Raw genomic sequence first — 27,301 nt, 5'->3', positions numbered from 1 at the left:
TTGACCCAGTAATGGTGAGGGAATGGCAATATATTTCTAAGTCAGGATGGTGAGGGGCTTGGAGAGTAACTTCCAGGTGATGTTCCCCAGACTGTTGCTGCCCTTGTCCTTCTGTTAGAAGTGGCAAGTTTGGTTGGAATTTATGGAGTCTGGTACTGTTTAACCTGTAGATGGGTCAAATTGCTCCTCCTGTGGGCCAGTGTTGGAGTGAGTGAATGATTGTGGACAGGCTGCTCTGTCTGGTGGGGGTGGGGGGATTGAGTTTCTTAAACGTTGGTTCTGTTACCATCCAGGCAAGTTAAGAGTATTCCGTCACATTCCTGGTTTAAGCCTTAAGCCTTTAAGATTGTGGACAGGCTCTGCAGAGATAGGCAGTGATTGTCAGTTGGCAGTCTGTTTTCCGGTAGTTTCTCGGTGTGAATAAGTGAACTGGTCTCACAATGTTTTGTGTGAAGATGGAACATGGAAATGATGACGTGAAAGTGAAACCTAGATGTGTATGTTGAAAAAGGCACAGCTGTCACTGTCTGTCAGTCAGCAGACAGACAGAGACGCAAAAGGACATAGAGAGACAGAGCAGAAGACCAGGAGTGACAAGCAGGGACAAGGTGAGAAAAGAGGGAGAGGGAGGCTTCGCGGGAGCTGGGGGTGAACAGGGAGCAGGTCAGAGAGTAAAAGAGGAAAGGTTAAACAGAGACTGGTACAGAGAGAGGGAAGGTTAAACACAGAGTGGGACACTGAGAGGGAAGGGGAGTGAGAGAAACAGAAATGGAGGTAGGGCAGAAAGTTCAGGAAAGAGGAGAGGGACAGGCGACAGTGAGAGGAAGGGGAAGAGAAAATGGGAGGGAGGGAAAGAGGGAAAGGGAGAAAGAAAGAGGGGGAGAGACAGGGTAAGAGGGAAGGAGAGGGAACAGAGGGGCCGAAGAACAGAAAAATGTGTGCATGTGTGTGGGGGTGGGGGAATGAGTGGAAGAGGTAGGCACCCAAAGAGCTCTCAGGCTATAGTGAAGCTATTATAACCGTTAATATTGTGGGATCCTGCTGTGCACTGCTTAACCTTCAGTGTTGTGCAGTTCACAGCCACATCCTTTGCTGACCCCAGAGCAGGAGGGGGTATGGGATGTTTCTGAGACTGATAGCAAAGGCCATGATGGTGGTAGCGGTGGGGGTCTTGAGTATACGGTAATCTCCTGCACTCCTAACTGTCTCAGCGCTCCACTGCTCTATCTCATTTCTTGCTCCTTCCTGTTGTCACTGGCTGAATTTCCCTGGGGCACTCATTAGTCAGGGATTCCCAACCTTTCTTTATGCATGAATCCCCATCATTAGCCGAAGGTCTGTGGACCTCATATTGGGAACTCCTGCATTATTTCCTCCATGCACCAATGGAATGGTCTTGGTGAGGAAAGCAGACACCCATCTGGAAGTGCAACTACCTTCTTGCTCACTGTGACTGATTCTTGCTTTTACCTCAGATTTTATTAATTAGCTAGATTTAAACATCCCTAGGGCAAAGCCAGAAAGGCATAAGATGAAGGCAGCTAACCATGGAAGCTGGATATCCCAGCATTCCTTGGTGTGATGAAGCCCCTGTATTAAAGCTGCACAGTTCTACGCTGGTTGTCACAGGCAGCTGAGAGATCTCATGACCATCAGATCTTGTGCTCAGGTCCCATCCTGCAGTTTATTCTCATGGGAGGAATATCTGATCCAAGAGAATTGCAGAAATTCTTTAAGGAATGGGTATCTTTACCTATTAAATACCCTATTTAGTCCGGGGGTATTTTCATAGTACACAATACAGCTAGTTGTCTACTCCAAGAACAGCCCTCCCAAAACTGGGGCTTCAAGCAAGGTCTGCAGGTGGACACCATGGACAAAAGAACTGCAGATACTGCAAATCTGAAATAAAAACTGAAAATGCAGGAAATACTCGACAGGTCAGGCAGCACATGCAGAGAAACAGGATTACTGTTTCAGGTCAGATCCTCTTCGTTGGTTCAGATGAACAGTCTTCAATGTGAAATGACCTGGTTACCCTATTTCTCAGTCACACGTCCATCTGACTGGGAAATTAATCACCAGTCCCTTTTCATCAATGTTCATGGTTCTGGAATGCCTCCCCAACAGCACCACAGGTGTGCAGGAGGACCCGAGCCAGGAGTGCAGGAGGACCCAAGTCAGGAGTGCAGGAGGACCTTAGCCAGGAGTGCAGGAGGACCTGAGCCAGCAGTGCAGGAGGACCCGAGCCAGGAGTGCAGGAGGACCTTAGCCAGGAGTGCAGGAGGACCCAAGCCAAGAGTGCAGGAGGACCCAAGCCAGGAGTGCAGTAGGACCTTAGCCAGGAGCTCAGTTGTTCAAGGAGATGGCTCATCTCCCCTTTCTGAAGGGCAATTACAGGTGGACTACAAACACCAATACCCCAGTCCTGTCACTAGGCTCCACGGCATGAACAAGGTGAAATTGCAACCACCTTTGAAGTGGCTCAGCACGACACAAAGATGTGGCAAATGGAAGGTCGAGTGAGAGAGGGAGGGAGACAGGCAGGGAGGGGGAGAATGAGAGAGAGAGAGCGGGGCAGGTGAGGGGGCATGGGGGATGAGTGGGGTTGAAATGAGGGGAGTGAAGGGGATATGAAGGGCAAAAAAGATGGGGATTTGAGAGGGAGTTTGAAAGAAGAGATGAGAGATGGGGGGGTGGTATGAGAGATGAGAGGAGAGGTGGGTATGAGAGATGAGAGGAGAGGTGGGTATGAGAGGGGAATATGAGAGGGGATTGGGGAAATGAAGGGGTTGGGGGGTAGTGGGGTGAAGAGAAGTGAGAATAAAGTGGAGGGAGCCAGAACGGAGGGGATGAGAACGGAGGTACAGTAGAGCAGAGGGCTGTTAGAATAAAGGGGAAAGTTTAGAAATAAGGGAGGGGTTTAGATTAAGGGTGGTAGAATGGAGGGGTAGAACAATGGGGGTTAGAACAGAGGGGCCCTGAATGGGGATTAGAGCAGGGCCGGTAGAACAGGGGAGTTGAGTGGGGAGGGAGAACAGTGGAGGACTGACTAGACTGGAAGAAGAGGAGAGAGAAGGGGGAAGGAGTGAGGAAAATGGAGGTGTTATGGGATGTAGGAAGGAGGAGGGGGATGGGGGAGGGAGAAGATGGGTTGGGTGCAGCAGTGGATGGAAAGGGAAGGGATAGTGGGTGTGGGGTCTGATGAATAATTCAGAAAGGACCCAAGGGATTCTTGAACACAGACAGACTGTGACACTTCCTGCAAATGGCCTGGGGTCCCAGACTTCACTCTCCTATCACACACTTCTATCCCACCCTCCTCTCTCAGTACTACCCCTCCCACCTCTATTCTCTTCCCTTGGTTCTCTCCCCTCAACTCTACCCACTCTTCCTCTCCCCTCCATTCTCACCAATCTCGGCCTCCCCAACCTGCTCCATGCTTGGCTTTCTATCCTCTGCCTCTCCCCCTACCTTCTCAACCCTTGGTTCTCCTCTCTCAGCTCTCTTACCACTCCCTGCCTCCCCCCCAATCCAACCCTGCTCCCCCGCCTTCACCCTCTCACCCCAATCCCTCCTGTCTCCGTCCCTCTGCCTTCTTCCCCCTCCCCTGCCATCTTCTCCCTCCCCCTGCCTTCTTCACTCTCTCCTGTCACCCTCACCCCTTCTCCTGTCTCCCCTGCCTTCAGCCCCTCTCCCCTTACCTTCTCCCCATCCCCTTCGCCTGCCTTCACCCCTCACCCTTCGCCTCCTCTCGCACCTGGCTTCTCCCCTCTGTCACCTCTCCCTCTCAATTTAATCTCGTTTATCCCAGCTCCGTTGTCCCCACTCACCTCCCTCAATTCTCCCCTTATTCCTCACTCCTTTTCCCCTCTGTTCTTCCAAATTCATCCCTCTCATCCTTATTTCTCCCCTTCCCTCTTTAATTCTCCCATTTCATCTCTCCAATCGCTCGCCAACTTTCCCCTCCAAATGCCCCTTCACCCGTCCATCTCCCTTTCCCTTAACCCTCCCTCTCCTTTACATTCTTTGCCATCTCCCCTTAATCCCTCCCTTACCCCTCATTTTGTCCCGTCTCCCCCCTTTCCACCATCTCCCCATCTCCATTCCCCCCGCCGCTCCGCCACCTCTTATTTTCCCCTCCCATTTCCTAGCTCTCTCCCCCTCCCCTTTCCCTTGCCCTCGCACTTTTTCCTCCCTCCCGGTTTGGCGGCTGCTCTGCGCTGGGTGTCCCGGCAGCTCGGCTCCAGCCAATGCGGCTGAGTGTGTGGTGGGTGTGAACCCAGGCTCCGCACAGTCCAGCAGCCTCCATTCAATCTACGAGCATGTGAAGGTTATTATTTCACTCCTACGTTCACCACCAATTAGGGTAGCAACGTGACCGCGGCGCCGATCGAAGCGGCTCCTCTTTCCCCGGGCGCCGACTGTTGACAACCGATTGTCCGGCAGGTTAGAGAAGCGACACGATCCGGGTCTGGGGCTGCGGCTGCGGCAGCGGCAGCGACTGAGTGTATGAACCCCATTGCTGCCGGACGCCGAGATGCAGGCGATCCGTGTCAAACTGTGCCATAGAACCAGCGATTGGCAGCGGCTGAGTGTGCAGGAAACTTAACTGGCGGTTGGAGGCGGGGGTGGGGGCGGCGTTGGTGTTATGGTACTGTGTGTGTAGAGGCAGCATCATCCTGTGTCTGACCCTGGGAGCGAGTGATGGAGTTTGACCCTGTGTCTGACCCTGGGAGTGTGTGATGGAGTTTCACTCTGTGTTTGATGGAGATTGACCCTGTGTCCGACCCTGGGAGTGTGTGTAGAGGCAGCATCATTCTGTGTCTGACCCTGGAGTGTGTGATGGAGTTTCACTCTGTGTTTGACCCTGGGAGCGAGTGATGAAGTTTGGCCCTGTGTCTGACCCTGGGAGTGTGTGATGGAGATTGACCCTGTGTCTGACCCTGGGAGCGAGTGATGGAGATTGACCCTGTGTCTGACCCTGGGAGTGTGTGATGGAGTTTCACTCTGTGTTTGACCCTGGGAGTGTGTGATGGAGATTGACTCTGTGTCTGACCCTGGGAGTGTGTGATGGAGATTGACCCTGTGTCTGACCCTGGGAGTGTGTGTAGAGGCAGCATCATTCTGTGTCTGACCCTGGAGTGTGTGATGGAGTTTCACTCCTTTTCTTCCACGCCCTTGGTCGGACAGAAGAGAGTGTAGATGTTTGAATCTAGAGCATTAAGGAGCTCTGTCGTGAAGTTCATGCTTTTGCATAGATTTCCTCTAGAAGTTTGATTTTTGTATGATGTTTCACCATTCACTGTGTGTGGCTGATATCTACTGTTGTGTTGTGTGGTGCAACATATACTGCAGATAGCTGGATTTGCAGTGAGGTGACAGTGGTTGTAAACACTGAGAGGAGTGAGTTGTGATGGAAAAGCTGAGCACACAGCTCGGTATTTGCTGAAGTGAGAACATTGCTGAGTGTCTGGTGTTTTTCCACAATTTGTCCTCACTCACACTGTTTTTACATGTTCATTCATAGGATTATTTTGCTAGTAAAAAAGTTGATGCTGGCTGCAAATAGAATAATCTCTTTATTCCTGTCTCCTTCTCTCTTCTATTGTCCTGCTGATTATTCTGCCTTGAATGTCTGCCCAGTCCCCTGTTGATTCAGTTCCCACTTCCCCCCACTGAGCTGCCAAGGGTAACTTGAGAGAGTTTTTGAAAGAAGGGACAAACGACAATGTGGATTATGATGTTCTGAGTGTGTGAGGAAGGAGCAGGGCATGATAGGAATAAACCTTCAAATATAAGAGGACCTGCATTGAAGGTGAGAAGGGGAACATTTAAAGGAGATGTGTGGGGCAGGTTCTTTAACAGTGTGGTGGGTCCTGGAACAGACGCTTCTGGTGACAGTGGAAGCAGATACGTTGGTGGTGTTTAATAAGCGTTACATAGACACAGGAATATGCAGAGATATGAAAGTTGTGCATGTAGAATAGATTTAGTATAATATAGCATCACGTTCAGTGCCTGTTCCTGCACTGTACTGTCCTACGTTCTATTAAACCTTGAGTCAGAACAGGGAAAAATGGCACAAAGACAACCTCAAAGGTTGTTTAGTTAAATACACATAGTGATAAATTCATGGCACAAGCAGGAATACATCAAACTGTCTTTACAGACAGTTCTTCACCCTTTGAACTCCTCCAGCTTTTTGTGTGTTGTTCTGTCATTGTAGAGACACAGTTACAAAGTGTCCAATGCTGGGAATTACATTATTCTATGACACTTTTCTCCAAGAAGATGGGAGTGGGGTAAACATCTTGGTTTGAGGATCAAAAGTTTGGGTGGAGTAAATACCAGTGTCTAAACTTTCCTGAGAGTAGTGGTAATGCAGAGGACTGTAACTGGGACATGGGAAGTATATGTCAGTGCTGTACAGTAACCTGGAGAATGCTAACCTGCTGATTAAACTTAGTGGGTCAGTGGAGGGCAAAGGGATGGGTGATGTTTTGGGTTGAGGACCTGAAGTTCTGACGACTGGAAAAAAGTGAATCTACACCTAAGTTACAAGGATAGAAGTAAAAGAGACACCAGTAGAAGTGAAATGCAGAAGGCACAGAAATCGAGGGTGAGAGGCAAATCCTGCAGACAAAGGTAAGAAGGTTCCAAATATCAAAAAAAAGACCAGAGCATTATTAATTATTGGAGAAGATTCTAAGAGACAGGATTAATGTCCTTTAGAGAGACATGGACTGATGAAGGAGAGTTAGCATGTGCAGGGAAATCTCCTTCACTAATTTGACAGAGTTTATTGAAGAGTTAAGGAGATTGACGATAGCAAGATAGTAGTGTTGTTGACATGGAATTTATAAGGCATTTGACATGGTTCCAAAGGTTAAGTCTCTGACAGACTGGCTAATTGGATCCAAACCTGGCTGAGGGTCGTAGTGGGAGGATGTTGTTTTCCAGGTTGGAAGTCTGTGAGCACATGGTGTACTGCAAGAATCTGGAGCAAAAAACAAGCTGCTGACTAAACTGGGTGGGTCAGGCGGCATCCGTGGAGGGACAAGGGACAGACAGCGTTTTGGATTGAGGACATGAAGTCCTGACAATGACCGGAAAAAAGAAACCCAAATCTATACGCAAGCTAATGGAATGCACAAGGGATGGCTTTCTAGGTCAGTCTGCTGAAAAACCCTGAATGAAACCGGCTATTTTAGATTTAGTGTTGTGAAATGAGAAATGGTTGCTGAATAGTGATTATGTGCTGCGGGGGGGGGGAGGGGTTTAAACGAGAATGGCAGAGGATGGAATCATAAGAAGGGATCAGTGCTGGGGCATTTGCTGTCTGATAGGTATTATTGACATGGATGTGACTATACTTTATTGTCGCCAAACAATTGATACTAGAGCGTACAATCATCACAGCGATATTTGATTCTGCGCTTCCTGCTCCCTGGAGTACAGATCGATAGTAAATATTAAAAATTTTAATTATAAATCATAAATAGAAAATAGAAAATGGAAAGTAAGGTAGTGCAAAAAAACTAAGAGGCAGGTTCGGATATTTGGAGGGTATGGCCCAGATCCGGGTCAGGATCCGTTCAGCAGTCTATCACAGTTGGAAAGAAGCTGTTCCCAAATCTGGCCGTACGAGTCTTTAAGCTCCTGAGCCTTCTCCCGGAGGGAAGAGGGACGAAAAGTCTGTTGGCTGGGTGGGTCGTGTCCTTGATTATCCTGGCAGCACTGCTCTGACAGCGTGCAGTGTAAAGTGAGTCCAAGGACAGAAGATTGGTTTGTGTGATGTGCTGTGCCGTGTTCACGATCTTCTGCAGCTTCTTCCGGTCTTGGACAGGACAACTTCCATACCAGGTTGTGATGCACCCTAGAAGAATGTTTTCTACGGTGCATCTATAAAAACTAGTGAGGGTTTTAGGGGACAGGCCAAATTTCTTCAGTTTTCTCAGGAAGTAAAGGCGCTGGTGGGCCTTCTTGGCAGTGGACTCTGCTTGGTTGGACCAAGTCAGGTCATTTGTGATATTGACCCCGAGGAACTTACAGCTTTTGACCTGTTCCACTTGCGCACCACCGATGTAAATGGAGTTGTGCGGTCCGCTGCTCCTTCTGAAGTCAACAACCAATTCCTTCGTCTTGCTGACGTTGAGGGATAGGTTACAGGAGGTTTGATTGTTAAATTTGTGGATAAGATAAGAATTGGTGGAGTTGTGGGTAGCGTGATGCTGTTTTTATGATGCTATGCACCTGTGATGATGCTGCGAGTTTTTCATTGCTTACAAGTACTTGTGCAGATGACAGTAAACTCAACTTCAGTTGTCTAAGGCAACAGCAGGATATATAACATCTGGTGGGAAGTTGGGAGGAGCATTGTAGATGGAATTTAAATTTAATCTCAACAAGTGTGAGCTGATGTGTTTCAGGAAGTCAAATAGGGATAGATCATACTTTGTAAATAGCAAGGCACTAAAGAATGTGGGACCAAGTTCAGAATTCCTGGAAAATGACAATGCAAGTTGACAGAATGGTGAGGCGTGCTGGCCTTCAACAGTGAGGACACTGAATATATGAGTTTTAGTGAGACTGCACTTGGAGTATTGGGAACAGTTTTGGTTTCCTTGTCACATGAAAGACATCATAAAACTGGAAAGACTGCTAAATGAAATCAGTATTTGGTCTGACCACCTTTTGCCTTTAAAGCTGCATCAGTTCTCTTAGGTACATTATCATGCAGTTTTATAAGAAAGCCGGCTGGTAGGTTATTCCAAGCATCTTGGAGAATTTGCCACAGTTCTCCTGCATGCTTTGGCTGTGTCATTTGCTTCTGTCTCTCCAGGTAATCCCAGACACCCTCGATGATGTTGAGATCAGGGCTCTGTGGAGGCCAAACCATCTGATGCAGAACTCCTTGTTCTTTTTGCTGAAGATAGTTCTTTATGACCTTACCTGTGTGACTGGGGTCATTGTCCTGCTGCAGAATTAAGTTGGGTCCGACAGGGACCTCCCTGATGGGAGTGTGTGATGGATGAGAATCTGCTTGTACTTCTCAGCATTGAGGATTTCATTAACTCTGACCAGATCACTAACTCCATTTGCAGAAATGCAGCCTCAAACCTGCAGGGAACCTCCACTGTACTTCACTGTTGGCTGCAAACACTCATCCATGTAGCATTCTCCAGCTCTTCTGTGGATGAACTGCCTCCTGTTTGAGCCAAAAGTTTCTAGTTTTAACCTGTCAGTGCAGAGCACATGCTGACATTGTTCAGCACCCAGTCCTTGTGTTTTTGTGCATAGGTGAGTCTCTTGGCTTTGTTTCCACTCTGGACTGATGGCTTTTTGGCAGCAACTCTTCAGAGCTAGCAGTGCTGGACTTCTTCCGATTGAGTAGTGCCATCAGTTTGATGTATCTTTAATCTGCTGCACTTAGGTTCCGTGGCCAACTACTCCATCTCTGGTCCTCAGCCTTGTCTGTTTCTGTGTGCTTCTTCAGAGAGCTCGGACAGCATGTCTTTAAATTCCGTCTGCTGTGAAATTTCTGCTGGGAGAAGACCTTGCTGATGCGGGATGACCACTTGTGTCTTGTGTCTATGATCACTCTTGCCATGGTGTAAGAATTGATCATTTGAAGGTTAGACTGTCACACCTACCATACCCTCACCTTTTAGTTTGGTTGTCCTTCACCCAGTTTAATTCCTTCTACACCTGTTTCTGTTTCTGTTTCAGTTAATCAGTTTAGTTCATTTAACTCATTATGTCATTGATCATTCGCATCTGTACGTTATCTTTGTTTAATCATGCACTGGGCTGTGTACTTACAAAGTAATAGTTTTTATTTGAAAAATAGTCTAATATGAGTCCTTAATGATTACTTAAATGACTTAAATTACTTAAATGAGTCCTGGTCTCGGCCTGAAATGTCGACTGTACCTCTTCCTACAGATGCTGCCTGGCCTGCTGCGTTCACCAGCAACTTTGATGTGTGTTGCTTGAATTTCCAGCATCTGCAGAATTCCTGTTGTTTGCTATTACTTAATATGTTACTTAATGGTCTATTATATAAAATGTCTCGGTGCTTGGTGACTCAGTATCTCTCTCTCTCTCTCTCTCTCGTCGGAGAACTCGAGAAAAGAGACACGGCAGGCTTTAACACTATAATCGGCAGGTTGTCCTGTTTTTGTTGGTCTCTCCCCTTGCTGACTGACACCTCTCTGCCCCTTTCCTAGGGAGAGAGAGGGACTTTGGCATGTTGAGTTGTTCGGAGAATGTTTTTGTCGTGCTTTCCTGGGGGATTTGCTATTGCCTACTTGTTAGTGGTGGGTGCTGATGCTTCTTGGCTGAAGTAAGTGGGGGAGGGGGAATGGCACAGCTGCTGGTGTGTGGGAGGGGGAGTAGGGGGCTTTGGGGTTCTAACATTTTTACTGTAACTCATTTGTTGGAATACTTTTCTGTTTTTGTGGATGTCTGTAAAGAGCAAGAATTTAGGTTGAATGTTGTATATGTTCTCCGATATTAAATGGAACTATTGAACTTTCTTTAACAAGATACAAACATTTCTCTAATGTCTAATTTTTTGGAAAAAAAGTTTGGAAATCTAAAATTTGCTCCTTTCTACTGACAGACTAATGGAAATCAAAATTTATGAAAAATCTAGAGTGTCTAAGACTTTTGCATAATACTGTATATGGAACAAATGAGCTGCCAGAGAAAGTAATTGAAGGAGGTAGAATGACAGCATTTAAAAGACATTTGGATAGGTACATGGATAAGAAGGGTTTAGAACGATATGGGCCAAATGCGGGCAAATGAAACCAGCTTGGTGGGCACCATGGTTGGCATGACAACGTTGGCCTGTAGAGCCTGCTTCCATGCCATGTGACTCTTAGTGACCTAAAAGAAATATGTAAGGTAGATGTTCAAAATTTGTTTTTCATGCTGGGAGTGTCTAAAACAAGAGGGCATAGTTTTAAGTTGAGAGGGAGGCATTTTAAAGGGGATCTGATGAGTAGTTTTTGAGTGGTTACTATCTGGATCTTACTACCCGAGGAGACAGTGGAACCAGATGTGCTCAGGAAGCATGTTGATGGATGCACACATAGGCAAGGCATAGAAGCATCTGGTCCTAGTGCAGGCAAATAGGATGAGTGTAGATGGCCAAAGAGGTTGGCATGGACATGGTGAGCCAAAGGGCCAGTTTCTGTGCTTTACGACTCCAACTCACAAAGCACATGCTATAAAGTAGATGACCTGACAGCACAAACTCAGAAAATTGAGTATGATCAGGTAGAACTATGAGACACAGTTGCAAGAGAATCAAGGTAGAGAACCTGATGCTAAGGGCTATTTAACTTTTGGGATGGGTAGGTGGGAAAGGAACAGTGGTGGGGTACTAGTGTCAAGAAGAGATGAAATGTTCAGATATGAGAGATGAAAGGTGACTAATGCTGTGCCTTTAAGACAGGCTACGAGGACAAGCCAGGAAACTTCGGGCCAGTAAGTTCAAAATCAGTGGTTGGGGAAGGTACTGGGAGGCGTTCTAAGAGGTTGGATCTATCTGCATTTGGAAAAGCAAGGACTGATTAGGGATAGTCATTATTATTGGTAAATTGTGTTTCACAAATTTGATGAGCTTTTTTTTTTGAAGAGGTAACCAAGAGGATTGATGAGGGCTAGAAGATCATTGTCTGCATAAACTTTAGCAAGGCTTTCAATAAGGCCCCGCTTGGTAGACTGGTCAAGAAGGTGCAAACTCGGGATAACCAGGGTGAGTTAGCCGATTGGATTCAAAATTATCTTGATAGAAGGAGACAAAGGGTGGTACTGGAGGATTATTTTACAGATTGGAGGCCTGTGATCAGTGGTGTGACATGGGGATCGGGTATGTTATTTGTCATATATATTCTCAATTTTTTGAGAATGTAGGTGGGATGATTAGCAAGTTTGTGGATGACATCAAAATTGTGTGGTGTGGTTTTCTAAGGTTACTATAGGTTCTATATCAACTGGCAAGGTGGGTCAACTTTCCTCCCTCTGTCATGCTTTGGTCTGATCACCAGAGGGCACCAGAGTCCTCCAGGCTCTGACGCTCTGCCTTCTCTGATTATTAGTTGATAATTTTCACCAGTGTCTTGTTTCAGTTAGCAGTGTATGCACCTTTGCCTTGTTTTGTTTCTCTATTTAAGTTCCCTCTCTTGTACTTGTCTTGGCTCAGTCTTGAGTTTACCAAACTTGTGTGTAGTAATTCTTAAGTTCTAGCCTGTGTTCTCTACAAACCAATCTACAAGTAAAGATTTTTTTTTTGTTCATCCTAACCTTCCCTGGTAGTCCACTGGTTGAAGATACTGAACTTCAGGATAACAACCCCAGATTAAACCAGGCTCCATCATCCAAAGTCAATGAGATGGCTGGAGTTCATCACTGTTTCTGTAATCCATTTGTGTTCACTGTACAGGAGATTGGTCTATATAGCTTCACCGGAGCCCTGTTGGCCTGCCTTGCCAGCTTCCACCTCTCACAACGGGGGCATAGGGTTGGACTTCAGAGAGGCCACCTTATCGTATGCCTTTCAGGATTTTTACTGTTTTGTACTGTTTTATGTTCTGAATAAAAATAGATTTGGAAAATGAAGCTTCATCAAAGGGAAATCACGTGACAATTTTACTGGAGTTTTCTGAGGCAGTCTGAAGCAGGTTGGACAGAAAGGAACCAATAGATGTATGTGTTTTGACTTAACCAGACATTGACAAGGTGCCTCACAAAGCTGAGAGCCCATGGTGTTGGAGGTAACATACTGGCATGAGGTGAGATTCGGCATACCGAATGCAGGGACACAGGGATGTGGGAATGATTTTCAGGTGGTGTGTAGTGTAGGGAATGCAGCTGTTTGCCATCTGTTAATGACACGGAGGAAGAAAGTGAATGTGGGGAGCTACAGTTGTTAACAACACAGTTGAGGATTCCGTACAACAGTCAATCACTACTCAAAGTAAGTGGCTGTCTTCACTTTCAAATATGCCTTCAAAAGCGGTCTTAATCCAAATGTCACATTGATTCATATTCCCTGTACTTTCTTCCATCGTGTGATTGACACGTAATCACCAGCATTGGTCACAGAGCAATGCTGTTCATTACAACAGTGTTCAAAGGTAAAAATGATAAAATGCAATATAAATTGTTACAGAGAAAGTGCTGTGCAGGTAGGCAATAAGGTGCAAAGTGATAATGAGGTAGATTACGGGCTGAAGAGTCTACCTTGTCTTACTGGGGGCCTATTCAATAGCCTTACAACAGCAGACTAGAAGCTGTCCTTGAGCCAGAAGGTGTGTGCTTTCCGTGGCTTCCAAGGCTGGCTTCCGTGCTGTGTGGAGCTGTATCCACAACTTTCTGCAACTTCTTGCAGTCATGAGCAGAGCAGCTGTCACATCAGCATAGGATACGTTCAACAGCATATTGATTAAAGATTAGTGAGGGAAGTCAAAGACTAGATCTGTTGTTTTCCTATTGTGAAAGGTTGAACTGGATTGGGCTGTACTCTTTGGACTGAATACGAATAAGAAGCGACCTTATTAAAACATGATATTGCAGTTGGCTGGACAGAGTAAATTCTGGGAGGAAGTTTCCTTTCATGAGGGAGTAGTGAGCCGGAGGGCATGGTCTCAGAATGTGGATGTCTACTGAAGACTGAGAAAAGGAAGAATTTCTTCTGAGTCTTTGGACTCCCTTTGCTAGGGCTGAATCCTGGTGTGTATTCAGGGATGAGACAGATAGATTTCTAATCAGTGAAAGGAATGAACTTTGGTGAAAGAGTGGGAAAGTGAAGGATTATTGGTTCAGCCATTATTCTATCAAATGGTGTACAGGGCTCAAGGGGCTGAATGGCCCACTCCTGTTCTCATTTCTTATTAGAATCTGATTGAGTTTTAACATAACATTTAGTTCAACCTGGCCAGGACTTAAGCACACTCTGAAGGGCACAGAGTGTGAATTGTTGATGGTATGTCAGGGAACTCATGGTAAACCAGAAGTTTCTAATTTTTAAAGAATGAATACTTCATTTGGAAATAACATTTATAGCTTAAAGACAAAAATAAAACCCACCGAAAAATTGATTAAGTTATGGATATCAAGAGAAGTTAAAGGTTACATAAAATCAAAGGAAAAGGCTTGTAATATAGCAAAGAAAACCATAAACCCAAGGTTTGGCTCCCGTGTAGATCTCTTGACTAGTGGTGATCGGGGGTCAGTGCTGACATGGTTACTGTTAGTGAGTACCTGCTAGCTGTGGTGGACTTGAAATTTTGTTTTGCGTGCTTGGGTTTGGAGTTATACAGCCTAAAAACTTGCCTGTTGTCCTAACTTGTCCAGCTTGGTCCCATCCTTCTGATGGTGTGTCAATGAATTGCATAATACTCAAAGAACAGCCTAAGCAACAATTTGAACAACTGTAACCTGATGTCCCATGTCCCATATTTGGTTCCTAAGCTGAAGAAGGCAAGTGTGCTGTATGACTGCTTCCCTGTGTCACCACTTTCAGGGAACTATGTAACGTCACCCCAAAGGTCTCTCTTCTACAAATATCACTGGCCCTGTAATTTATTGTGTGTTCTGGACTGGTTTCACTTCCCACAATGTATCTCTTCCCACATCTGAGTTGAATTCCATCTGCCATTCCTTCCCCAATAGATCCTGTTGTAATCAAATCACAAACGAGAGAAAATAGGTAGACGCTGGAAATCCGAGCAACACACACAAAATGTTGAAGGAACTCAGTAGGCCAGGCAGCAACTATAGAAGAAAAGTACTGTCAATGAAATAAGAAAAGGACAGTCAATGAAGGGTTTCAGCCCGAAATGTCGACTACTTTTTTTTCCACAGATGCTGCCTGGTCTGCTGAGTTCCTCCTGCATTTTGTGTGATCCTGTTGTAACCTTAGTCAGCCTTCTTTACAGATCACCACACCAACAATTTTGGTGTCAGCTGCAAACTTATTAACCAAGCCACCTTCATTCTTATAGAGTCATAGAAAAGTACAGCACAAAATAGACCGTTTGGCCCATCTAGTCTGTGCGGAACCATTTAAATTGTCTACTCCCTACAGGCACCATAGCTCTTCATAACCTTAACATCCAAACTTTTCCTAAACGTTGAAGTTGAGCTTTCATTCGACACTTACACTAACAACTTGTTCCACAACCTCACCACCCACTGAATGAAGAGGTTTCCCCTCATGTTCATCTTAAACTTTTCTCTTTTCACTCATAACCCATGGCTTCTAGTTGTAGTCCCACCCATCCTGAGTGTAGTCCCACCTGCTTGCACTTAACCTATCCATACCCCTCATAATATTGTATACCTCTATTGAATCTTCTATGTTTTGAGGAATAAAGTCGTAACCTATTCAATCTTTCTTCATAACTCAGGTCCTGCAGACCCAGCAACATCCTTGTAAATTTTCTCTGTACTCTTTCAACCTTATTTACATTTTTCCTGTAGGTAGGTGACCAAAACTGCACATAGAAAACTCCCAATTGGGCCTCACCGATGTCTTACACAACTTCAACATAACATCCCATCTCCTGTACGTAGTATATTGATTTATGAAGGCTGACGTGCCAATAGCTTCTTTTACATTCCCATCTACCTACGAGGCCACTTTCAATGAATTATAGATCTGTATTCCCAGATCCCTTTGTTCTATAGGCCTCCTCAGTGGTCTACTGCACACTGTGTAAGGTTCATTCTTCCTAAGTGCAACACCTTGCACCTTATCTGCATTAAATTCTATCTGCCATTTCTCAGCCCATTTTTCCGGCTGGTCCAGATCCCACTGCAAGCTCTGAAAGTCTTCCTTACTGTCCACTACACTCCCCATCTTGGTGTCATCTGCAAAATTACTGATCGACTTAACATCCAGATCGTTGACATAGATAACAAACAGCAATGGACCCAGCACCAATCCTTCCAGCAATCACAGGTCAGAGGCAACCATCCACTACCACTCTCTGGCTTCTCCCACACAGCCAATGTCTAATCCAATTTACTACCTCATTTTGAATGCTGAGCGACTGACCAACCTTCCATGTGGAACCTTGTCAAATGCCTTGCTAAAGTCCCTGTAGACAACATCCACTGCCTTGCCTTCTTCAACTTTCCTGGTAACTTCCTCGAAAAGTCCTATCCAGAATCAGAATCAGCAGCATGTTGCAATACATAATTTTAAAAAACTATAGATTACAATATGAAGTGTGTGTCCATTCAGAAATCTGATGGCAGACGGGATGAAGCTGGTCCTGACGTTGAGTGTGTGTCTTCAGGCTCCTGTACTTCCTCCTTGATGGTAGAATGAGGTGGGGTGGGGGGGGGGTTAATGATGGATGCCACTTTTTAGAGGCATCCCTTTTTGCTGGTGTCCTTGATGCTGGATGGCTAGTGCCCCCGATAGAGATGGCTGTGTTTAAGACTTCCTGCAGCTTTCTCTGATCCTGTGCCGTGGCCCCTCCGTACCAGATGGTGATGCAACCAGTTAGAATGCTCTCCACGATACATCTTTAGAAATTTGCGACAGTCTTTGATGGCATACCAAGTCTCCTCAAACTCTGAATGAAGTATAGCCACTGTTAAGCCTTATTTGTAATTGCATCAAAAAGCTGGACCCAGGATAGATCTCAGAGATGTAGGCACACAGGAACTTGAAACTGCTCACCCTTTCCACTGCTGATCCCTTGACAAGGACAGGTGTGTGCTCCCTCGACTTCCCCTTCCTGAAGTCCACAATCAACTCCTTGTTCTTACTGGCATTGAGTGCAAGGTTGTTGTTATGTCACCACTCAATCAGCTGATCTATCTCGCTCCTGTACGACTCCTTATCACTATCCAAAATTATGCCAATAGTTGTGTCATTGGCAAATTTATAGATGGTATTTGAGCCATGCCTAGCCACACAGTGGTAGGTGTAAAGAGGGTAGAGCAGTGGGCTCATTGAGGAGCGCCAGTGTTGATTGTTAGCGAGGAGGAGATGTTATTTCTGATCTGTACTGATTGTGGTCTCCCGGAAAGGAAGTCAAGGACCCAGTTTCAGGGCAATATAGAGGATCTGGTTTTGGAGCTTGTGGATTAGCACTGAGGGTGTGATGGTGATGAATGCTGAGCTATAGTCAATAGACAGTATAGATCTAGGAATTGCTATTGTCCAGGTCCTCCAAGGAAGATTGGAGAGCCAGTGGGATTGCATCTGCTAAAGACCTATTGTGGCGATAAACAAATTGCAGTGAGTCAAGCTCCTTGCTCAGGCAGGAGTTGATTCAGGTCATTACCAACCTCTCAAAGTGCTTCATCACAGTAGATGTGAATGGCTCTGAGTGATACTCAATGAGGCAGCTTGCCCTGCCCTTTTAGGGCACTGGTATGATGGTCACCCTTTTGATTCAGGTGGGAACCACTGACTCCAGCAGAGAGAGATTGAAGATGTCCTCAAATTCCAGTCAGGTGGGTGGCACAGGTTTTCAGAGCCCTGCCAAGTAAACCATGAGGTCCTGACACCTTGCAAGGGTTTACCCTCTTGAAAGATGTTCTGACGTTGACCTCCATGATAGGGGTGAAAGATGTTGCAGCAGTTCACACAGGTGTAGTTTTATTCTCCCTTTCAAAGTGTGCATAAAAGGTGTTGAGCTCACCTGGGAGTGAAGCATCACAGACATTCATGATGTTGGGTTTCATTTTGTAGGAAGTAATGGCCTAGAGCCCCTGCTAGAGCTGACATGCATTCCCTTCCATCTTTAACTTCAATCAGAATTGTTTTTTCCCCTTAAAACAGTCTTCTGTAGGTCGTATCTGAACTTGTATAGTTCTGGATCACGGGTCTTGAACGCCACAAACTTAACCCTTAGCAGACTACGAATCTCTTGGTACATTTATGACTTTTGATTTGGGTATCTCTGGTATGTTGTCAAAGGCACACATTATCTACATAGGTCTTGATGATGTTGGTGACAACTGTGGAATATTCATTCAGATTTGAAGATGAATCCCTGAATATTGTCCACTCAAAGCAGTAATGCAAGCGTTCTTTCATCTTCCTTTATCATACCTTTTGGTCCCCACCAATAGTGCTGCGGTCTGTAGTCTCTGCCTATACTCTCGGAGTAGAAGTACAGCCAGATGATTGGACTTTCCAAAGTGTGGGCGTGGGATGGCACAGTAGGCATTTTTGGTGGTGTAACAGTGGTCAAGTATGTTAGCTCTCTGGTTAGTGGTAGCTGTTCTTAGCCGTTTTCACGCTGGCTTGATTGAAATCTGCAATGATAGGCAAGGCATCAGGGTGTGCTGTTTGCATCTGGTGATCATGGTGCTCAGCTCCTCCAGTGCCTGCCTGACATTGGCCTGAAGTGGAATGTACACCGCTACCAGAATAATTGGCAAGGTGTTCCAGGTTGGGTGACCAGTACATTAATATAGATTACAAACCACAATGGACCCAGCACCAATCCCTGTTGATCACCACTGGTCACAGGTCTCCAATCTGAAAAACATCCATCCACTGCTACCCTCTGTCTCCTTCCATCAAGCCAATCTCTTAATACCACACTTCCATCAGATCTCTCCAGTCTTTTTTCCATAGAAAGCAGTCCCAGTCTCTCTAATCTATGTCCCTAACCCAAGAACCATCTCACAACTCTCTAAGGTCCTCTCCTTAATACTCTCAAATTTTCTTCCTACAATGTGGTAAGCAGTATTACACATATTGTTCAGCCTAGATCTGGCTTCGCATTGTCAAAAAACTGCAGTATATTTTACATTTTATCATACTCTCTGTGCCTATATTGGCAAAAGTTCTGAATATTTTGGGCCTGCTTATTAGACAACTTCCCAGGTGTAATATTGAAGAACTGTACTCTAGAACTATCTTTGCCTCTGCCAAGCTATTCCAGAATATTTTTAACACTGGCATCAACCCAACCATGTAGGAAATTGCCCAAGTACGTCCTGTTCACAAAAAGCAGGACAATTCTAACCACATAGTCACTAAATTGCCAGCAGAGTGATGGAAGGTGCCATTGACAGTTCTATCTACTCAATACTGACCTGCTCAGGTTAGGTTTCACCAGGACTAACTACTTGGCTCCAGACCTCATCACAGTCTGTGTTCAAACACGGACCAAAGAGCTGAATTCCAGAGGTGAGCTGAGAGTCTGTCCTTGATATTAGAGCAGCATTTGACTGAGTATGGACTCCAGGAGCCCTGGTACAACTGAAGTTAATGAGCTTCAGAGGGAGAATACTCCAGTGATTGTAGTCACACAGAAGATGGTTGTTGGAGATCAACCCTCGCAATCTCAGGACATCACCGAAGGAGTTCCTAAGGTAGTGTCTTCGGCCCAACTATCTTCAATGGCCACCCTTCAGTCGTAAGGTTGAGAGTGGTAATTTCCCTTGTTGATGTTTAATTCAATTTGCAACTCCTCAGTAATGAGGTGGCTTGTAAAGCTTGACAACGTTCAGGCACAGGATGAAAAGTGGCCTCAAAAGTGCCAAGAAATGACCATCTCTAACAAGAGAGAGTCTAAGCAGGGACTCTTCACATTAGAGTTACTACTGTGGCTGTGTTCCCCGTCACTCATCTGGTCAAATCCAGGCAGCATCCTGGTAAGTCTCCTCTACACCCTCTCTAAAGTTTCTGCTTCCTTCCTATAATGAGGCAGCCAGAACAGAACACAATATTCCAAACGTGATTAAACCAGAGATTTCCAGAGTTGCAACATTATCTCATGGTTCTTTAGCTCTATCCCCCAACTAATGAGGGCCAGCACACCATACGCCTTCTTAACAACCCAATCAATTTGTGCGGCAACTTTTGGAGGATCTGTGGATGTGAACCCCAAGATCCCTCTGCTCCTCCCTCTGCCAAGAATCAAGCCAATAACCTTCTGTTCTGTCTTTAGACTTGACCTTCTTAAAGTGAATCACTTCACACTTCTCTGCATTGAACTCCATCTCCCACTTCTTGTTCAAGCTCTGCATCATGTCAGTGTCCCATTATAACTTACAACAACCTTCTACAATATCCACAACTCCACCAACCTTCATGTCATCTCTAAGCTTACTAACCACCCTTCCACTTACTTGTCAAAATAATTTATAAAAATCACAATCAGTGGGGATCCTAGAACAGATCCTTGTGGAACACCACTGGTCACTGTCTTCCAGGCAGAATATACTTCATCTACAACCATTCTTTGCCCTCTATGGGCAGGCTGATTCTGTATCCACACAGCTAAGTTTTCTTGGGTCCCATTCCTCCTGACTTTCTGAATGAGCCTACATTGGCGAACCTGGTCAAAGGCTTTACTAAAGTCCATAAACAGCACATCCACTGCTCTAACTTCATCAATGTGCTTTGTCAGATCCTCAAAGAATTTAATCAGGCTTGTGAGGCATCACTTGCCTCACTAATCAGACCATGCTCATAAATCCTGTCTCTAAGAATCTTCTCCAATAATTTGCCCACCACTGAAGTCTATAATTCCCAAGGTTTTCTCTCCTCCCTTTCTTGAACATAGGAATAATGTTTGCCACCCTTCAATCATTCCTGCAGCCAGTGAGGGTGCAAAGTGCAGCAGTCTTTCCTCTCGCTTCCCGTAGTAACCTTGGGTATATCCCAACGAGCCTTGGGGATTTATCTAACCTAACCTGAGGGGCAACTTCTTCATGCATCAGGTGGTGGATGTGTGGAATGAGCTGCCAGAGTAATCGATTGAAACGGGTACAATATCAACATTTCAAAGACATTTGGACAGGTACATGGATAGGGGAGGCTTAGAGGCATATGAACCAAATGCAAGCAAATTGGACTAGCTTAGATGGGCATCTTAATTGTGGACGAATTGAGCCAAGTGCTTATGCTTCAGTGCTGTGTCATCCTCTGACTTATTTACTGCAGCTTCAAGAACAGCTCAAGGACTTGGCTTGCTGCACTGAGTGAATCACTTCCTAATATTGACTATCCTTCCACCATGCCATATAAATCAGGCGTGTGTCGGAACAGCATCCGGAGTAAGGAACAAACTGCTGCAAGGACTCAGCGGATCAGGCAGCATCTGTGGAGGCAGAGGCATTCTTGATGAACCTGTATCAGACTGTAGCTCCAATACAGTCACAAACTATAATTCTGTACAGTTGCATAGAGAATAAACCCCCTCCTCACCTCGTGAGCTTGTACAGCCGTGTACTGATTGATGTTCACCGTGAACAAACATTGACTCCATGCATTCATATAGTGATTGACCCTTAGCCAGAATAAGCAGTGTTTGTACAGCTGGACACAGACTCGCCTTCAGTCTGAGGACAATTCTGACTCTGGATCATCACATGCCTATAGACAGGGCAGATGGCAGGACAGGGCAGTCTTTTTCCTAGGTTGAGATGTCAAATCTCGAGGATGTAGATTTACCATGGCAGAGGGAAAGTTTAAATGAAATTTACATGGCAATTTTTTTACACAGATTTTTTAGCACCTGGAATGGGCTGCCAGGGGAAGTGGTGGAAGGAGATGAGATGGTGATGTTTAAGAGGCAGTCACAAAGATGGGGAATAGGGGGTGCTGGATCAAGTGTAGAAGGTTGTACTGTTTAAATTTGTATCATGGTCAGTACAGACACTGTGGGCTGAAGGGCCGTTCCTGAGCTGTCCTGTTCTGTGTTTTAATATAACGTGCTGTACAGAAGCAGAGTATTCATTGTCGTGGGGGAATGGATAGTTTTGATATTCAAAAGGGATCCGATTGTCTTGTAGACTAGCCACTGAAGCCACAGAATAAGATGTGAGGGCCTTCATTGCACAAAGATGTTTCACTGCAATTATACAAACCTCTGGTGAGACCAAACTGGAGTACTGTCTACAGTTTTGGTGACCTTATCTAAGAAAGAATGTCCTTGCCACAAACAGAGTCCAATGAAGACCGGTTCAGATTCAAGTTCATAGTCATACACAGGGTACAAATCCTGTGAAGGTTGGACTTTTGCAGAGGCAGCACAGTACATTACAAGTTAACATGAACTTAAATTAGCATAAATAATACGTCATTTCCATGTCTACAAAATAAACAGCAATGTAACACTCGAGAGACAGAGATTGAGGAAAGATTGAGCAGATTGGCACTGTATTATCTAGAATTCAGGAGAATGAGAGGAGATCTCGTCGTTACAGGGTTTAGCCGCTGGATGCAGAGAGGATGTTGCTCACTGGCTGAGGGTTCAGCACTGTGGACACAAGCTCAGTTTAGGACTGAGATGAGTGGAAATGTCCACTCAGACAGAGGTGGTTAACCTGTAGAAACCTCTGAGACTGTGGAGGCTCTGTCACTGAGTTCATTCAGAACGCAGACTGACAGATCTCTGGATATTGGCAGAACTGAGGGGATGGTGGGGATCGGTGATGAACATTGGAACAGACTTGCAGGGTTGGAAGGTGACCTCTGTAACTATTTCATATCTTGTGTTTCACATTGACTTTCCCACACCCAGGGAGAACAGGTTTTTTTGCTCACACTGATAAGCCAGAGTGCAGTTTGGGGCAGGGAGCCACACTGTGAAGGTACCGGGAGTACGATCTGTTTGCTCGTTGCTCCTGGCTAGGGCCGGCTGTGTGCAGACTGCTGAGGTGCCTTGTCTATCTGCCTCCCCAGCTGGGTCCTCTCTGCATTCCACACTCCGTACCCTGTGGATTACCATACCGAGCCTAACCTGGCCTCAGTCCAGAGGTGCCGAGGAGGCAGCAAGAATCGATCCTGCACAGGTCTGTCGCAGTACAGCAGTGTGAGGTCCAAGGAAGGGAGGGAAAGGCACATTGGTGCTGAAGGGATGTGGGGCAGAGGGAGCACAGGGTGCGGGAGCGGGTGTGCTCAGGCAGTGCAAGGCTACAGAAATGGGGTAGACCGATGGAGCATGGGGCTGGGAGAGGAGATGTGCTGAGGGGGCACAGGCTAAAGGAGGGGTCAGTGGGGCTGAGGGGGCATGGGCTGTGGGAGGAGGTGTGCTGAAGGGGTGCAGGCCTGAGGAGTTGTGCTGAGGGGGCATGGGCCTGAGGGAGGAGATGTGCTGAGGGGGTGCGGGGTGAAGGAGGGGTCAGTGGGGCTGAGGGGGCACGGGCCTGAAGGAGGAGGTGTGCTGAGGAGCACAGGGGTTTTGGAGGGAATGGTGCTGAAGGAGTGCAGGGCTCTGGAAGGGAATGTGCTGAAGAAGCGCAAGGCTACAGGAGCAGAAGGTGCTGAGGGAGCATGAGGCCGTGGAAAGGTGTGTGATGAGGGAGTGTGGGACTATGGGAGGGAGTGTGTGGAGGGAGTGTGGGGCTGTGGGAGGGAGTGTGATGAGGGAGAGTATTGAGGAAGTGTGGGACTATGGGAGGGAGTGTATTGAGGGAGTGTGGGGCCGTGGGAGGGAGTGTGATGAGGGAGTGTATTGAGGGAGTGTGGGACTATGGGAGGGAGTGGTTTGAGGGAGTGTGGGGCCGTGGGGGGGACTGTGATGAGGGAGTGTGATGAGGGAGTGTATTGAGGGAGTGTGGGGCCGTGGGAGGTGTGTATTGAGGGAGTGTGCGGCCTTGGGGGGGAGTGTATTGAGGGAGTGTGGGGCCATAGGGGGGAGTGTGATGAGGGAGTGTATTGAGGGAGTGTGGGGCCGTGGGAGGGAGCGTGATGAGGGAGTGTATTGAGGGAGTGTGGGGCTGTGGGGGGTGTGTATTGAGGGAGTGTGGGAATATGGGAGTGAGTGTATTGAGGGAGTGCATTGAGGGAGTTTGGGGCCATGGGGGGTGTGTATTGAGGGAGTGTGGGGCCTTGGGGGGGAGTGTATTGAGGGAGTGTGGGGCCGTGGGAAGGAGTGTGATGAGGGAGTGTATTGAGGGAGTGTGGGGCCGTGGGGGGGAGTGTGATGAGGGAGTGTATTGAGGGAGCGTGGGGCCGTGGGTGGGAGTGTATTGAGGGAGTGTGGAACTATGGGAGGGAGTGTATTGAGGGAGTGTGGGGCCGTGGGTGGGAGTGTATTGAGGGAGTGTGGGACTATGAGAGGGAGTGTATTGAGGGAGTGTGGGGCCGTGGGTGGGAGTGTATTGAGGGAGTGTGGGGCCGTGGGTGGGAGTGTATTGAGGGAGTGTGGGGCTACAGGAGTAGAAATTGCTGAGGGAATGTGAGGCTACAGAAGAGAACAGTGCTAAGGTACCACTGGACTGCTGATGGAGTGCCACACTGTGAGAGAGCCGGTGAGGAAGTGCTGTCGTGTCAGAAACTCATTCTCCAAAGGGACGTAATACAAAGTCCCGACAACTCCCCTTGCAGGATGGTTGCTCTGACAGCCCTTTACTGGTGTGGGATCCTCCTGGCCCGGACCGTCTTGAGAGGATCAGGCAACGTGCTGGAGCAGATAACCTCCTGGGTTCTTGTGTGTCCCTGGGCGGTCCTCCTGTCACAGAGCTGATAAGATGACAGTCAGTGAGTGACACACTCATTCCTGATGCACTTTCTTTGCCTGTCACTGAGTCCCAGTCTCTTCTTTTAGACTCTCTCTCTCTCCCTCAGTGTCCCTTCATAACATCCCACAACTCCACAGGGCTTGGCTGAGCCACTTGATGACTGACTGCCTTAGAAAAGTGCCCACAGGACTTGACCCCTGACTGGTTGTAATGCTCCCACCAACCCAACACATTCTCTCTCTCTCTCTGTTTCTCTCCAACCTCTCTCTCTCGTTCTGTCTCTCTATATCTCTGTTTCTATGTATCTCTCTCCATTTCTCCAACCCTCTCTCTCTCCCCCTCTGTCTCTCTGTGTCTCTCTCTCTGTCTCTCCCTATCTCTGTCTCTCCAACGTCTCTCTCTCTCTCTCTCTCACCCCGTCTCTCTTTCTCTCTGTCTTTCTGTTTTTCTCTATCTCTCTGTCTCTCTCTCTATCTCCCTGTCTCTCCAACCTCTCTCCACCTCCTGCTCTCTCTCACCCCAGTCTCTGTGTCTGACTGACTAGACACTTTGTTTCTCTCTGCCCCACAGTTGTTCTCTGTTTTGAAACTGGTTGGTTTCAATCTCTCCCACTCTCCTGTGCCCCCTTACTCTTGCCTCAGGCCCCTCAGCTCTCTCTTTCTTCTTCCTCCAGAGGTCCTTTTTTTCTGATCTGAGCTCCACCTTTTTTTTTCCAACTCCCTCCCTCCTTTTCCCTGTTTGTTTTTCCTGGTGATTCTCCAGTCTCCAGTACTGTTGGAATATTAACCAAATTCAAGCCACATTGTTCACACCAACGAGCTGGCAGGGAGAGGATCCACCTGGCTCCTGTTCAGCTGCAGTGGGTTGTTGGGTGTGGGATGTTATTTTGAGCGAGTTCCTGACACTCTGGTCCCTTCCTCACTTCAGGCTGTGACTCTGCAATTTGAAGCTCTCTCCCTTCCAGCCTTCTCTGAGATCGCATGTAAGTTGTACACTGACTTCAGAATTACATCCCTTGTGCCTGTGCTCTTCATTTTATGAGATCTGGGTATTCACTGCCCACCCACATCTGACTGAGAACTGCTGCAGCCCGTCTGGTGGAGGCTCTTCCATCGTACTGTTGGGAGGGAATTCCAGGATTTAGACAGAGTGACGGTAAAGAACTGGTAACGTTTTAACAATGGATGTGACTTCGAGTGGAACCCGCAGGAGGTGGTGTTCCCCTGTGTCTGTGGTAGAGGTGGTACGTTTGATATGTGCTGTCAGAGAAGGCAAGCACACTACAGTCTCCACTCACCGGTGGAGGGGGAGGGGTTCTTTCAGGTGGTCAAATGGCTTTGTCTTGAATTGTGATGAATTTCTTCAGAGTCGTTGGAGCTGCACTCACCCAGCCAAGTGAAGAGAGTTCCATCTCTCTCCTGAGTCTGGCTGTAGGGTCTCAACCTGCATTAAACGTTTCCCTCCATGACGCATGTGTCGAGTTCTTACAGAGTTCTGCACTTGGCCTCCGGGTTGCTGTGTCTTCTGTAGAGTCACCCAGCCGCCACGAGCAGATCAATTGTGTTTTTAGTTAATGGTGGTGAGCGACTCAACAATGAAAATGTGATTGAATTGTTTCTCTTTGGAGTTGGGTGAATGTAATATCAACCATCAGCCCATGCTGAGCGCTGTGATACCAGAGTGTAGGAAGCAGGAGCAGGAGTCAATCACCCTTCCCTCAAGCCTCTCAACAAGATCAACACTGATGCCATATTGCACCACTACCGCTTGATTTTCTCTCAGTATTCAGAAACCGATCAATCTATGGTTTATAGATCAAGCCTGCATGGCCTCTGGAGTCAAGAATTCCAGAGATTCACCACCCTACGAGTCAAGAAATTTCTCCTGTTCTGTTCCAATAGCCGACCCCTTATTCTGAGACTGTGACCCATGGTCATAGACAGGGGAAGCATCCAGCCAATCCACACCTGTTCATACAGTAATACAGCATAGAAACAGGCCCTTCAGCCCAACTCACCCATGCTGACAAACATCCTCACCTAAGCTAGTCCTGTTTGGCCACTATTCCTTCAAACCTTTCATATCCGTACACATATCCAAATGTCTTTTACATGTCAGCAATGTAAGTGGAGTAGCCATTGTTGGAGCGGGCAGTGTTAGTGTGGTCTGGCTTTGGCTCAATAGGCTTGGACAAGTACAGATGCAGGCTCTAAGTAAGTTTCCAGTAATTTGATTTTTGTTAGTAATGTCCTGAAAAGGGTTCCAGAGTTACTGGTATGTTCCTTCTGTGAAATGTGGGAACTTTGGGAGACCTCCATTCTTCCTCTTAACGAAATCTCTATGAGGTGCACTGAACTCCTTAGAGACTGTGTTAAGGAACTGGAGCTGCAGCACAATGATCTTGCGGAGAATGAGGAGATGATAGATGGGAGCTGCAAGGTGGTAGTCACCCCAAAGTTGCAGCAGGTAAATACCTGTTGACTATCAAAAAAGGGAAAGGGAATAGGCAGCCAGTGCAGGTTACACCTGTGGCCATTCCCCTCAATAATAAGTATAGTGCTTTGGACACTATTTGGGAAGTGAGGGCACAGAGGAATACCTACCAGGGAGAGGCCACAGCAAGCAGGTCTCTGGCTCTGTGGTTCAGAAGGAAAATGGGGTGAGGGAGAAGAGATGAGTGAACAGAAAGGAGGTTCTTTGGACAGGAAAGAGATTCCCGATGGTTTGTTGCTTCCTGCTTGCCAGGGTAGGGACATCTCATTTTAAGTCCCCGGCATTCTTAAGTGGGAGGGTGAGCAGCCAGAGGTCATGGTCCATGTAGGTACCAATGACACAG

At 46.7% G+C, this 27,301-nt stretch overlaps 1 protein-coding gene across 10 annotated transcripts in view; it reads left to right on the top strand.

The window, feature by feature from the left end:
- The first annotated feature begins 536 nt into the window (after positions 1 to 536).
- LOC140191510 (equilibrative nucleoside transporter 1-like) overlaps positions 537 to 27,301 on the top strand; it is a 116,666-nt gene continuing 89,901 nt past the window's right edge. The window contains exon 1 of one of the 10 annotated variants that reach the window (XM_072248976.1): positions 537 to 608. The gene's annotated coding sequence lies outside the window, so the exon portion shown is untranslated. The other 9 variants (XM_072248988.1, XM_072248973.1, XM_072249025.1 and 6 more) reach the window with 9 other exon arrangements.

Source organism: Mobula birostris, chromosome 2, assembly GCF_030028105.1.
Source record: "Mobula birostris isolate sMobBir1 chromosome 2, sMobBir1.hap1, whole genome shotgun sequence".
Taxonomy (NCBI): Eukaryota; Metazoa; Chordata; class Chondrichthyes; order Myliobatiformes; family Myliobatidae; genus Mobula; species Mobula birostris.
The sequence above is the reverse complement of the archived record's forward strand: the minus strand, read 5'-3'. Positions and strand labels throughout refer to the sequence as shown.